The sequence below is a fragment of the Trachypithecus francoisi genome, unplaced genomic scaffold (genome assembly GCF_009764315.1).
Source record: "Trachypithecus francoisi isolate TF-2019V2 unplaced genomic scaffold, Tfra_2.0 Lachesis_group1, whole genome shotgun sequence".
Lineage (NCBI taxonomy): Eukaryota > Metazoa > Chordata > Mammalia > Primates > Cercopithecidae > Trachypithecus > Trachypithecus francoisi.
In genome coordinates, this window is record NW_022681454.1 from 109,771,514 (window position 1) to 109,784,696 (window position 13,183).

At 37.3% G+C, this 13,183-nt stretch overlaps 1 protein-coding gene across 25 annotated transcripts in view; it reads left to right on the forward strand.

The window, feature by feature from the left end:
- The window catches only part of ANK2 (ankyrin 2), a 715,648-nt gene that overhangs the window by 458,198 nt on the left and 244,267 nt on the right, over nt 1-13,183 (forward strand). The window lies entirely within an intron of this gene.

The following is a 13,183-nucleotide window of genomic DNA, read 5'->3' on the forward strand; positions in this document are numbered from 1 at the left end:
CAGTTCATTTTCGAGTAGATGATTTGAGAATACTCATCCTTGGAATTATAATGATGTATATGCACATATGTGTGTATGTGGACATATTTATCTGTATTCTACCTATGTGTATTTATCAAAATGCATTTCCATTTTTATGTTTTAATAATGTCTCTCCGTTCACTTTTTTCTCCTGGCGTTTTCAACACATTGAAGTTAGAGTATTGCAGTTTTACTACAGTACGTATTTCAAATGTACTTAAGGGAATGATCATTTGAATAAAATTTGACTAAGGGATAGATCCTTTAAATAAGTATGTGAAATTGGTAGAAAGTTTTTTAGATTAAAAAGTACTGAAATGTAAGGTATAGAATCATTCCACAGAACTACTTTGTACCCTGGAACTGGACCCTGTGGCCTGATGGTAGCTTCTCAGCCAGACAGAGCCCATGAGATAGATGGCTCTGACAGGAACATTTGGGATCTGACATTAGATCCGTGGGTGGGGTGAAGAGAACTGATCTAGAGTAGATCATGCTGGGTCATATAGGGTATCCACGCGTGATATCACATAGTTTCTTCATCCACAAAGTAGGAAACAGTCAACATTGGGGTTCTCACTCCAGCAGGGGGATACAGCAATGGGGAATTCCAGCAGCCATCAATACTTGGGAATCAAGCAAAGAGTGGCTGATCATTGGTTCTTGGCCATGATGATACTACGTGCTGATATTGATTATGGGACAAAGGTTCAGTATTGGGAAAGAAAAATGGGATAATTCTACCTTGGGAGTTGTACTATTATACTTACAAAACTCTTCATGGCAGCCCTCCAGCTGGAGAGATGCACTAGAGTTTTGGTCATCCAAGCCAAATTCAGAAGTAAGAGTTAATTCTCTTCACTGACACCAGCAAGAGAAAAATGGAATTATATTTTGAGGGCAACTTAATTATTGGTTGTTTCTAGATATAGGTGAAGGTATAAGGACTTATTCCTAAATGGTTGGTAAGATAGGAGAGCAGGAAAACTTAGTTTTCTGAAGATGACTTCACTATGAGTCAACATTAGATGGAAGTCGAAAAACGTTTGACCTTTTATTCTGAAATTAGAGGTGAATGGAGACAGCAGGTGAGATGTATCAGGGGACCCAGGCATGAGAAACTGATCCAGAGAAGAATAAGAGCATGTAGACGCTATACTTGACTTTTTACAATTATTTCTTGTATTATTTAATTCTCACAATGAGGTAGATATTCTTAATCTCATTTTTTAGGGGAGGAAAATTGTGCTTGAATATTATGCTTGAAAAAGATTTTCCCCCCAAATTTCATGGCAAATAAATACATTAAGTGACAGACCCCAGATGCCAGATTCCAAAGCCCATTCCTTTTCTCTAAACCATGCTATACTACCACGTAATGTCTGATTTGTAGTATTTTTAACTTAAATTGTAGGGCAGATAATAAACAAACCTTAGACCCATCTGATTCAAAAAGATAAAAAAGAATAGAGTTGAGGAAAAATAATCATAGTTAGCTTCCTGTGTAATGCTATATACCAGACACTGTCCTAAGTACTTAAGATGCACTGACTTATTTAATCTTTTCAGCAACATCATGAGGTAGAAGTGATTATAACTCCTTTTTGTCAGATGGAAAAAGTGAGGTTTAAGAAGGAAGGAAGAGGTAAGACCCCATATGATTGGAATCTGTGCTTCTCCAACTGACCTTATAATGCTATAAAGAAGAGTAGCTGGGATGAAAAATATGTATCACCAAGTTACACAAAAATATTTCTAACCTCTCAAGGAACAGACAAACAAAATAGCAGGGGGAGTCTCTGAAGAATTATGATAAGATTTACACTACGGCAAGGTCCCTAATAATAAGATCACAGGAAGAAGGACAGAAGAGCTAGAGTTATCAAGTGCTGAAACCATCCATACTACTAGCACCTCCAATGATCAAAATAGCATTAAGGCCGGTTTCTAAGTCTTACATGTCATCAACAGGAATTCTCGTTAGAATAGAAGAGAGGTGAGGTAGGTTCTGACCCAAAGTATCATATGATTGGCTAGTTTGGAGTTAGTTTATTAAACTGCAATGAAAGTAACTCTAAAATTTCCTGAAAGTTGTCTTTTTATTTTCTTTCCCTCCCTCCCTCCCTCCCTCCCTCTCTCTCTCTCTGTCTCTTTCTTTCTCTCTCTCTCTCTCTCTTTCTCTCTCTCTCTCTCTTTTTCTCACTGCAACCACAAAGAGAACCCAAGGACAAAATTTAAAAGAAAATGAAAAAGGAGGGCTACTGAGGTATTACTGACAACAAATATGAACAGTTTGGGAGTGCATAGAGCTCTTTGAATGCCTCTTGTGCTCTGCTGAACAGTGAGGTCAAGGATCTGGAAGACATCTTTATACCACAGGAAAATTAATCCCCCCTTATCTTAGTGTGGAATAATAATAAACTGAACTATGTTCTCCTTGTTCCAGAGCAAGGAAAAAAAAACTACCTTCTACCTTATCAGAGATGGTTTTTAACACTTGATCTCCAGATCAGCTAAAATCGAATGTTATTAAAATAGAAAGGGCATATTTCAGTAAAATTGACATTTTAAAATGTCAGTGGTTAATGAAAGCCACAGTCTCTTTTATTGATAATTCTTTTTTGGGAAGAATTTAGGACAAAATTAAACTGTCATGACATACTTCTTGGTCTACTAAATATAACATGAACTTTGTATTTAGTAAAACTTGACAAAATCAGATTAGAACTTTGCCATATAGTTTGAGTTATCAAAATATGAAGTCAGATTTATAACCATAGAAACTTAAAAACTGGAAATTCAAATTTTAGACATTAGAAGTGGCACAACCGAAGTTTTATGGTGCCCATTTCTTCAGGATGCACAGTTACTACAGTTAGCATTTATCTGAATTACTGATATTTCATAGTGGCAAAGAATGGAGAACTCCTCCTAGGTATTTGAATGGGTTGTTGGTCATGAACGTAAGTAGAAAATGCACATCTTTCTATGACTATTGTAGGCTGATAACTGTGGGGCATTTTCGCATCTATGAGATGCCGTATTATTGGTGGCTATTGTCTCTAAAAGGTTAGCATTTGCTCTGAAGGTAAGACATGTTTGAAGTAAAGATACCTATGAAAAATAAAGAAAAACTGTGGAGAGAGGAGCAGCAAGTGAATGTCATAGATTAAAGGCAATGTCAGTAAAGTGATGGCCACACAGAGGTAACAGCTGTGAGGAGTATTAGATATCACGATCAGGCAGGGACCTAGTAATGGATCCATCACTGGAAAAGGGGAACCAATAATGAAAGAATGCAGAGAAGCCCTACAGGTGGAAAGAGTGGAATGAAAAGAGCTTTTCACTACATGTAATACCTTAGAGGCGAATGATGGCCAAACCATAGAGCTCTGTGTGTGTGTGTGTGTAGACATTTATAATAGGAGGAATCCTCCTGGACCTCTAGAGAACAATAATTATATTTCCCTGACATTAGCAATGATTACTCTCCATATGTTTATAGTCACATTGATGGATATCCTGAAATATCCATGATGTGATCAACAGTCTTACTCTTACCTCATGAATCATCTTCTGGTTCGTGGCTACTGATGCTCTTGTGGCCACTGGCATTTTTGTTCTTTTCATTCCTCCTCATGTTCAGATGGCTACCAACAGATTCAGTGCCTGGACAAAAATCAAACATCTGAAAATATAATCATACAAGAACTGACAGAATAGTAATGTGACCAAAACAAAATCACTTTTAATGGTAATTTGGTAAATGACTGCAGATTGCTATTCTCAGAGATTCATTGAAGTATTTCTGGGAGTACATCAGTAATAATACGCATTTGTCTCTTTTTATTTAAATGTTGTGTTTGGGCCTGCGTATAGTGCTAAATAAATATTTGTGAGAAGAATGAAATAAATGTTTGCAGAAACCATTCATATTTTAAATATGTGAAGGAAGTTTTGTTATTGCTCATTTAGTCAGTAATCAATTATGAGTGCCTGCTGTATAGGGGCACTATCAGGAGTACTAGGGACAAACAGACAAATAAAATATTGTGTCTGTTCATAAAAAGACAATTAAAATATAGGGTAACAATCATCATGATGGCTCTATGTCCACAGCAGGCTCCTAATCCTGTTGGTCAGGCAGGGCTTCCAAGAGGAGTCTTGCAGATGCTGAGAGGGAGGGAGGTGATCCAGGTGGGGAATAGTTATTAATAAAAGTCCAGAAGAAATTTCAAGGGAGAGAACACAAGGATGAAAAGATTATGAAAACTGGAATACGCTGGGAATGGTGGCTCACACCTGTAATCCCAGTACTTGGGAGGAATGCTCGAGTCCAGGAGTTTGAGACCATCCTGGGCAACATGGTGAAACTCTGTCTCTACCAAAAATACAAAAATTAGCCAGGTGTGGTGGTGCATGCGTGTAATCCCAGCTACTTGGGAGGCTGAGGTGGTAGAACCGCTTGAACCCGGGGAGGTGGAGGTTGCAATGAGCGCCACTGCACTCCTGCCTGTGTGGCAGAGCCAGACCCTGTCTCAAAACAAACAAATAAACAAAAAACAAAAACCTGGTAAAGAAAGATCAGCTCAGATAGGAGTCCATACCACATTATTAAGGATTGGAGTGCAGTGGTGCAGTCTTGGCTCACTGCAACCTCTGCCTCCCGGGTTCAAGTGATTCTCCTGCCTCAGCCTCTTGAGTAGCTGGAATTACAGGTGTGTGCCACCAGGCCTGGCTAATTTTTGTATTTTTAGTAGAGATGGGTTTCACCATGCTGGCCAAGCTGGTCTCAAACTCCTGACCTCATGTGATCCACTCACCTTGGCCTCTCAAAGTGCTGGGATTACAGGCTAGCCAGGCTGGTCTCAAACTCCTGACCTCAAGTGATCCACCCACCTTGGCTGCCCAAAGTGCTGGGATTACATGCGTGAGCCACCGCACCTGGCCTAGATTTTTGCTTTTGTCTTGAAGATTACAGGGAGTTCCTTGAATAGGTCTGAGCTTTGGAAAGATCTCCCTGGCTAAGGCACATGGCAAATGGATTGAAACAGAGCAAAGCTAAAACCAGTAAACTCTTTAGGAGACAGTTACAGTGATTCAGTCAGGAAATAAATCACTGAGCTAAACAGTGGCAAAGGGATGGGAAAAAGTAGACCCTGCAGGATTGGATGTATGGGAAAGGTAATGTCAAACACTTCAAGATTGTCAGCTTGGGCAGCAAGGTATATAGGGCTGCTGGTCACTGAGGCAGAGAAGTCTGGGCCAGGAGCAGGTTTGAGAAGGGCGTTGGCTTAGGAAAGCACTGAGCATGTTTAAATACTAAAGAATTAGTAGAAAAGAAAAACATTATTTCTTTAAAATATTATTTAATAATTGCTCTTAAAGAAAAAAGCCCTTAGTTTTTTAGAGATATATCTGCATTTTAAATCATATTTATATTTATTTCTTCTTCCTCTTTCCTTCTTCCTTCCTTTCTTATCTTCTGGTAGAGAAGATTAATTTTATGTGGACCTAAGTGTGATTTATAAACTTCTGACTGTAAAGATTAAACACATATAAACATCAGCTGAGTGTATTTACTATAGCTTATCATTGTACAGATGAGAGCACCAAAGTTCAAAATGACAGCTGATAGTGTCCATCTAGAATTTATTTCTAGCTGCATGTAGCTAATAGCGATGGAGATTAGAGTACATAAGATCACATTAGCATAATTTTAGAAGAATGAAATAACAGCATTGACTTTCTAATATATTTATGACTGTATTTCCAGAATTTTTGATTGCTTATAAAGTGATTTTGTTTTCAAAAGAAAAGTAGGACAAGATTGAAAACTTGAAAATAGTTCTCCCATTTTCCAGAGAAAACAAATGATATATATTCAGGATATTTATTTCAGTATGAATAATACGTGAAGGATCATAAATAATTCTTTATACCTTGAAGTGTATAGATACATTTACTCTAAAGAGATCCTGAAATAAAACCCTAGTGAATGAAGTTGGACAGTGAAATTCAAGTTCTTTTTGGAGATCTAAGTTTTCCGTCTTTGAAATAAAATGAATTTAGTCTATTTATCATTCCATAATTGTAGTGCAACTGTTCTTGACTAAATGCACACTCATCATGCTGTTTAAAATAATAATAATAATATATTTTACAGTCACTCTCTGATGTCGGTGCAACACAACTGGAAGAGCCTAGTTGACTCCATGTTTTAACATAGTACAAGAAAATCAGTTATCCTCATAATAAATCCGGTTTAACTGGTAACTCTAAAATAAATACTCATATATGCTTAGTTGAACCAGCATCAGATATTTAGTTTGAACTTAGGTTTGTTATTGACTGATGAATGCCTGGCTGCTGCCTGGAAGTGTATTTTCAATGTCTATGTCTCTCGCTTAATTTCAAATGTCATATGTGTGTATTTTGTAGGGAAAGTAGGATTTTAAACTATTTTGAAACCAATAGATTTAAATATTTGAGTATAGGATTACACAGAACTGGACTCTGTGTTACAGTTGAAGAAATCTTTTGGTAATGACAAATGTATCAAAACATTTAAATCCATGTGTTGATGCCCAAAAAGTTTATGAAAGGTTGCTATTTCTCTAGAACCTCTAGGGTGAGTATACAAACTGAACATATAAATATATGTAGCTTAATGCCTGTGAACGTTCAAAGGAAAACACTGGCCAAATAATAATAGAAATAAGTAGTAGGAAAGGATGAATGAATATTTGTTTGCCAGCCTTAGTCATGAATAGTTCATTGGGGCTTTGTGGCAGCATTTGCTTAATAGTAAGACATTATTTGGGGGGGTTGATTATAAATTCTCATTAATACAATACTCCCGTTTTTCTAGTCTAGATGCTCAAGCAGTGTGTCTAACTACCGTGGCATGTGAGTCCTCTTGGATAGATAGGTCTGGACAACCATGGGATGCAACACATAGAACATAGCTGGACAGCTTTCTCCCCAACCTACCGTGAACAGTCACACCTCTTCTAAGACTGTTGTTCTTCTGGGCACCAGACTTTGCCCATTAACTGATCAATTCTCATGCTATGCACCATTCATTTTAAAATCACCTTAACTGAGTACTTTTCAGATTATCTCGATCAGCTGGTTGCCAGATGGAAACTTATTAGAAGTGTTTATACACTGGCTTAGGCTTCAAAAAATAGCTATTACAGCCAGATTGTAATGCCTCCGTCTTGCTTTTTCATTTTAATCACTTGACCATCTCTTCAAAAAAGCTGTGGGGAAGCCCCTGCTTTAGTAGTTAACCAGTTTGGGGGGATTCTGTACACACATATTTGTCTTCAAAGTAAGTCAGAGTTCACAATGGCTAAATTGTTTTATTCACGTTGCATTTCAAAATACAGTCCGACATGACAGAACATAGAATTAGTCAAGTGGCCCCTTAGGCTTGCTTTGGCCACCCTACACTTCCGTCCTCATAATCTCTTTAATGTCAGTCAGCGACATTTATTGAGTGCCCACTTTGTGCTGGGCATTGTGTGGAGTAGCCTTCAGAAAGCTACACAAGCTGTTAGCACTGTTTATTAAAGAATGTTGTCCTTCATGTACCAGAAGTCAAGAGGCAGCAGTCTGGAATGAAAATAATAGCTGGAAGGAATGTAAATTAAATTGGTTAATTGATGTTTGTGGGCACATGAATAACTTGGTGATATTCATTTTGATTAATCTGTGTAAAGCCTAAACAGTAAAGTTGTTTATATTGACCCCAATTAGAAAAGTTATGCCACATGTCCATATAGGAAATTTAGTGTAGATCCATAAGTTATGCAACAGTTTTCCTGATTGATCAGTTATAAACAGGGCCAATTTGTAAAAATCATTATGTGTTTAACTTTTAGTCAAATAAATTGTATTGAATGTACCCAAACATGGAAGAAAATAGCATGCTGCCTTGCTTATTGCATGGAATGTTCCAATTTTCTTTCCACGGGTCAGTAATTCCCAAAGACAGGAGAACTTGTCCTTGGATTCACGTGACTATGTGGGCATCGAGAATTCTGCATGCAATAGGGATAACCAAACATTAATTTAATTAGATAAATGCATTTGAGTGAAACTATCAGTCTTGAATTGTAGCTGCCATGGTCAAAAACGGGGAGAAGGACAGACAGTAATTGAAGCAGATTTCTAAATTCAGTGAAGGTAACATAAATCTTACATATTAATGATCATCTGAAAAATATAAAGTGTTGACTAAATATCATGTTAGGATAGTTTTTTGCACATGATAGTTTAGATTAAGAGAAACTCTACATGACCTTTTTAAATTTGTGTGATATTCTTGAATAACCTTGGACCTTGGAGGAGAGAAGAAAATTTAATTCCATGACTCTGAGTGAAACATTCTGATTTGCCACTTTAAAGACTCACGGCAATTTTTTTTTCAGTCTTTTTAATACGATAGCACTAGCCCTTTAAGAATAAATTAATCGGCCAGGCCCAGTGGCTCACATCTGTAACCCCAGCACTTTTGGAGGCCTAGGCAGGTGGATCACTTGAGGTCAGGAGTTTGAGACCAGCCTGACCAACATGGTGAAACCCTGTCTCTACTAAAAACACAAAATTAGCCAGGCGTGGTGGTGCACACCTGTAGTCCCTGCTACTTGGGGAGCTGAGGCAGGAGAATCACTTGAACCCAGAAGGCAGAGGTTGCAATGAGCCGAGATCGTGCCATTGCGCTCCAGCCTGGGCAACAAGAGTGAAACTCCGTCTCAAAAAAAAAAAAAAAAAAGCATAAATTAATCAAAACTTTTGAAGGAAAATAAAACTAGCTTACACAGTTGATTTGCAAAGACTTATCTTACAAAATCCTATAAAGCTGTCCTGCAAAGCCAGTTTGGGAGAGTAAGAATGTTTCCAGGCGACAGTTAGTTTACAGTTGTGACATGTAAAAGATGTGGCAGGGTTTAACTGAGGCTAACACTCAGTAAAGGTGGAATAAGAGTGAAATGGTCCTCACCTTGAAAAAGAGCTCCTGGATATCAACAAAGAGTCTGTCATATGCCACAGTGGTGTTTTCATCCTCCTTGTGAGTCTGCCAGGGAAACGCTACTGAGCAAAGCCAGCCCAGAGAATGATAAACCATGTGATTCCTATCCTTTTTTTCCCCATGCAAATGGACTAAATAGGTGACCACCTTCAACTGTGGCCTTGTGTTAGGTATGTGTTCAAATGTTACACATTCTGTGTCATGGAAGTGAAAAACTTCAGAGCTGAAAGGGATACAACAACCGTTGAATCTGATTTTCTTTTTTCAAAAACAAGAAAACAGAAGCTCAGATTTGATAAAGGTTATAAAAGTCCACACAGACAAATTCATAGTGAAATCAAAAGCTGGGATTAGTAAGTCCTAGCTAAGAGATCTTTTCAAAACTTCACTTCAGGAATTGTGATCTAACCCCTTAGGTTAAATTATGGAACTGAGACAGTTATTTCTTCTCCAAGGTGTTAGTTTCCTGATGGTTCTGTAATCATGACTTCTTATTTAAAAGGTGAAATTTAAAACTGCAGCGAATGATTTTTAGATTTGCTGTCATAGGGACTTCAGCAGCAACTTTCAGAAGATTAAAGCTGAGAAGCTATCCTTTGTTCTCAGTCCTTAATCGCTTTTCTCTTATGATGGATTTGAAACACAGCAATACAGATGAAATAATAACAGTAAAAGTGCCTGGGAATTTAAGAAGATATTGCAAATATGTCACGTCATGGAGGCTTTGAATTTCACTTTCTAAGTCATGTATCAAATTCGAGTATCCTGCTCTAAGTGTGGTCAAACATGCAAATATTTGCTTTCTGAGTAATTTGCCCTAATGACTTTGAAGCATTTTTGAAAAACAGTGGTGACATTGTTCTGCCCTGGCAGAAAGTATATTCCTTGTCAGATGTCCACAGAGATCCCGACTGTCTACCGGCAGATTATTAAAGGATGGTGCTGCATTGTATTTGCTAAGCTTTCCTTCAGTTTGACAAAATGTTATGTATATAGGTTGTCACATCACCCAAGCTTCTGTGCCAAACCTGTCTGGCAGTCACTCTGAGTTAACCACCGGAAGATAAAACTAGAGACGTTTTAACTTCTGAAGTAAGGTTCTCTTCTGCAGACTCCTTACACTTTTATTTTTTGTTAGAAAGTATCCAATCATCGGCAAAGTTTGAAGTGATCACACATAGGAAGCTGCTCATTGGAAATTCTGTTTTCACAGCTACGATGTTTTCCGGGTTCCAGGTTGATAATTTAAATCTGTTCAGCCAGAACATAGGAAATTTCAGCCCTCACAGTAGCCCAGGTGTTTGTATTTGTCTTTCCTTGGCCCGTCCCTGTTTGGGCACTAAGCTTTAGCAGTGGGGTTCAGGGATCACTCCATGGCATATTTGGGGCAGTGTTAATCATAGGAGTATGGATATTATATTCATCAAGCAGAAAGTTTCTTTATTGGAGAAAACATGAGATGATTTCCCCGAGATGAAGAAAAAGAAAGAGGGGGCCGGGTGCGGTGGCTCAAGCCTGTAATCCCAGCACTTAGGGAGGCCGAGACTGGCGGATCACAAGGTCAGGAGATAGAGAACATCCTGGCTAACACGGTGAAACCCCGTCTCTACTAAAAAATACAAAAAAAAAAAAAAAAAATAGCCAGGCGAGGTGGTGGGCGCCTGTAGTCCCAGCTACTCGGGAGGCTGAGGCAGGAGAATGGCGTAAACTCGGGAGGCGGAGCTTGCAGTGAGCTGAAATCCGGCCACTGCACTCCAGCCTGGGCGACAGAGCGAGACTCTTTCTCAAAAAAAAAAAAAAAGAAAGAGGGGTAGAAGAAAACAAATAACTAGTCATTTAGGGAAAGTGTCTTCCAATAGTTGTCAGCACGTTACTTGGTTCGTTCATAGTCTCTGTGGTTTTTTCCTTCTTAACAAGGCACTGTAACTTCTTTTCTAGGAAGATTTACCCCAAATGGTGTTAACCTTTTTTTTAAAGGCCAAAAGGGAGGTTTATTGAAATTCTGGAAAAGAAATTAAATATTTGTTATACTTAAATATGTTTAAAATTATTAAATCTGTTCCTGTTAATCTGCAAAAGAAAAAAAAGAAGTTTAGGTCAGTGTAGTCCAGTTAAATATTGATATTATGAATTGCGCCCCTATCTGTGGCTGCCTTTTATTCATTTACCTCACAAACATTTAATACTAGGGTGAATATTTAGGTATGTGAGGACATCGGTCAGAGAAAACAGGCATATCTTGTAAAGAGCGAGAGCTGATAGTAGTCGCAACCTTATTCAAAAAGATATTAACACAAATTAAGGGACTAATAACAAAGGTGTAATGAAGCCTTGCAGGAGAAAGGAAAGCTTTAAGATGAGCTTTGAAGGAGAGAGTGAACATGGACTGGTGGAGAGGGGGAAGGCATGCTTGGCGGAAGAAGTAAAATTAAAGGCGTGGTGGTGGAATGGGTAATGTATTAATGAGACAGAAAGATGCCAGGAAACAATTCAAGCTGTTAAAGCACAGCAAAATTATTCATCTAGCACCTAGGGGCATCTCCCAAATCTGCTGTGGTTAAATATTCCTTTACCATGTGTAAGCACAGAGTTTCAGACCTCAGCTCCAGAATGAAGTGAGGAGACTAGAGATAATTTTTAGGATTTACAACCAGTGTTTTAAGTGAACATAATTCTATTTTGAAGATTCTATTGAATGTTTTAAAATAGTACACTAATTCCAAAAGTGGGTGTGGGGGAGTGCATCTCTCAATAGCTGGAAAAATCTTGGTTGGCATTCTTTGTTGTGAGTTTATATTCTGAATAAAATAGTTCATATATATTCAAGAAGAAGCACCTATTATAAGACTTTGTCTACCACAGACCTTCTCCAGGTTCTAAGAACCTTATGGAAGGAGACAAAAAAGTTAAAATCACATCTTTGTAAAATAATTTATAAATACACCATTAAACATTATAGCCTACTTAATTTCTACAGTACATGGTTCAAATATGTGGAAAATTTGATGAGAAACTACCATATTATGATGAATCATTAGTCTACATAAAATTATTCAGGCAACATGAAAGGCTTTGCTTGCTGTATCCTGGCCAACAGTCTAACCTTGTTACTGATTTTGAAGCATCATCTTTGTGAATACTTTCACTTAAAACTTTAACATTTAAAAGATTTAGATTATGCTCCTTTAACATGAATGGAGAAATGTGCCCCCTTCTATTGTTGTCATAATATTGTTGGTTCAGTCAGTAATTTTTAAAACATGATTTTAAGAGATGCCTTCACCTGTAGCTGGGAAGTTAAAGTAATTTCACTGAATACTGGCGATGCCTCTCAGAAACTGGATTGTAAGGATAGGAACTTTATAATAAGCAAGATACTTAAGGCTCGTAAACTCTGGAATGAAGAGTTATTCAAAACCAGATTGACAAAAAAGCAGCATGGGACCCTGTGGAAAGCAACAATACAAAAATGTCCTTCTCAGATTTGAGTGTTTAGGGATTTGTGAACTCAAATCTGAGAAAGGTATTTCAGGAATGTTATTTTAAATGTGTGTGTGTGTGTTTTTTTTTTTAATGGCAAATGGTTTTTAGCTTTAAAAAAAAATGACACATTGGAAAGGAAAATTCTAGTCTATCAAATGTAATATGGTTAGTTTCTAAATATCTTCCACATCCTGTTTTCCCCAAATAATTGCTTCCAATTCAATACTTTTTTTTAGACATTTAATATTTAATTTATAGCGTGTGGATGCATAATACAAAATCTAAGTCTGGACCCTGCATTGAGTAGTTTAAAATGATTTGCAAAACAAGCTGTATATACATGCAAATAACACATGAGGAAGGATAGGACTAATATTCAAATAATTATGTATAATAATATTTATATTAATATATGTATATGGTTTTATAAACTGTATACTAGCTAAACTATATAATATATAAAATTTTATATATAAATATATAGTTTTAAATATATATATAGTTTTAGAGGAAACCCTAATGGAGGAATAAAGCTTAATCCATATTAGTCCATCACAAAGCTTTGATTTTGATCATAATTAGCTTTATACAGCATATCTAGTGTATATTTGCTATGCTCATCTCAGTGGGAAACAATTT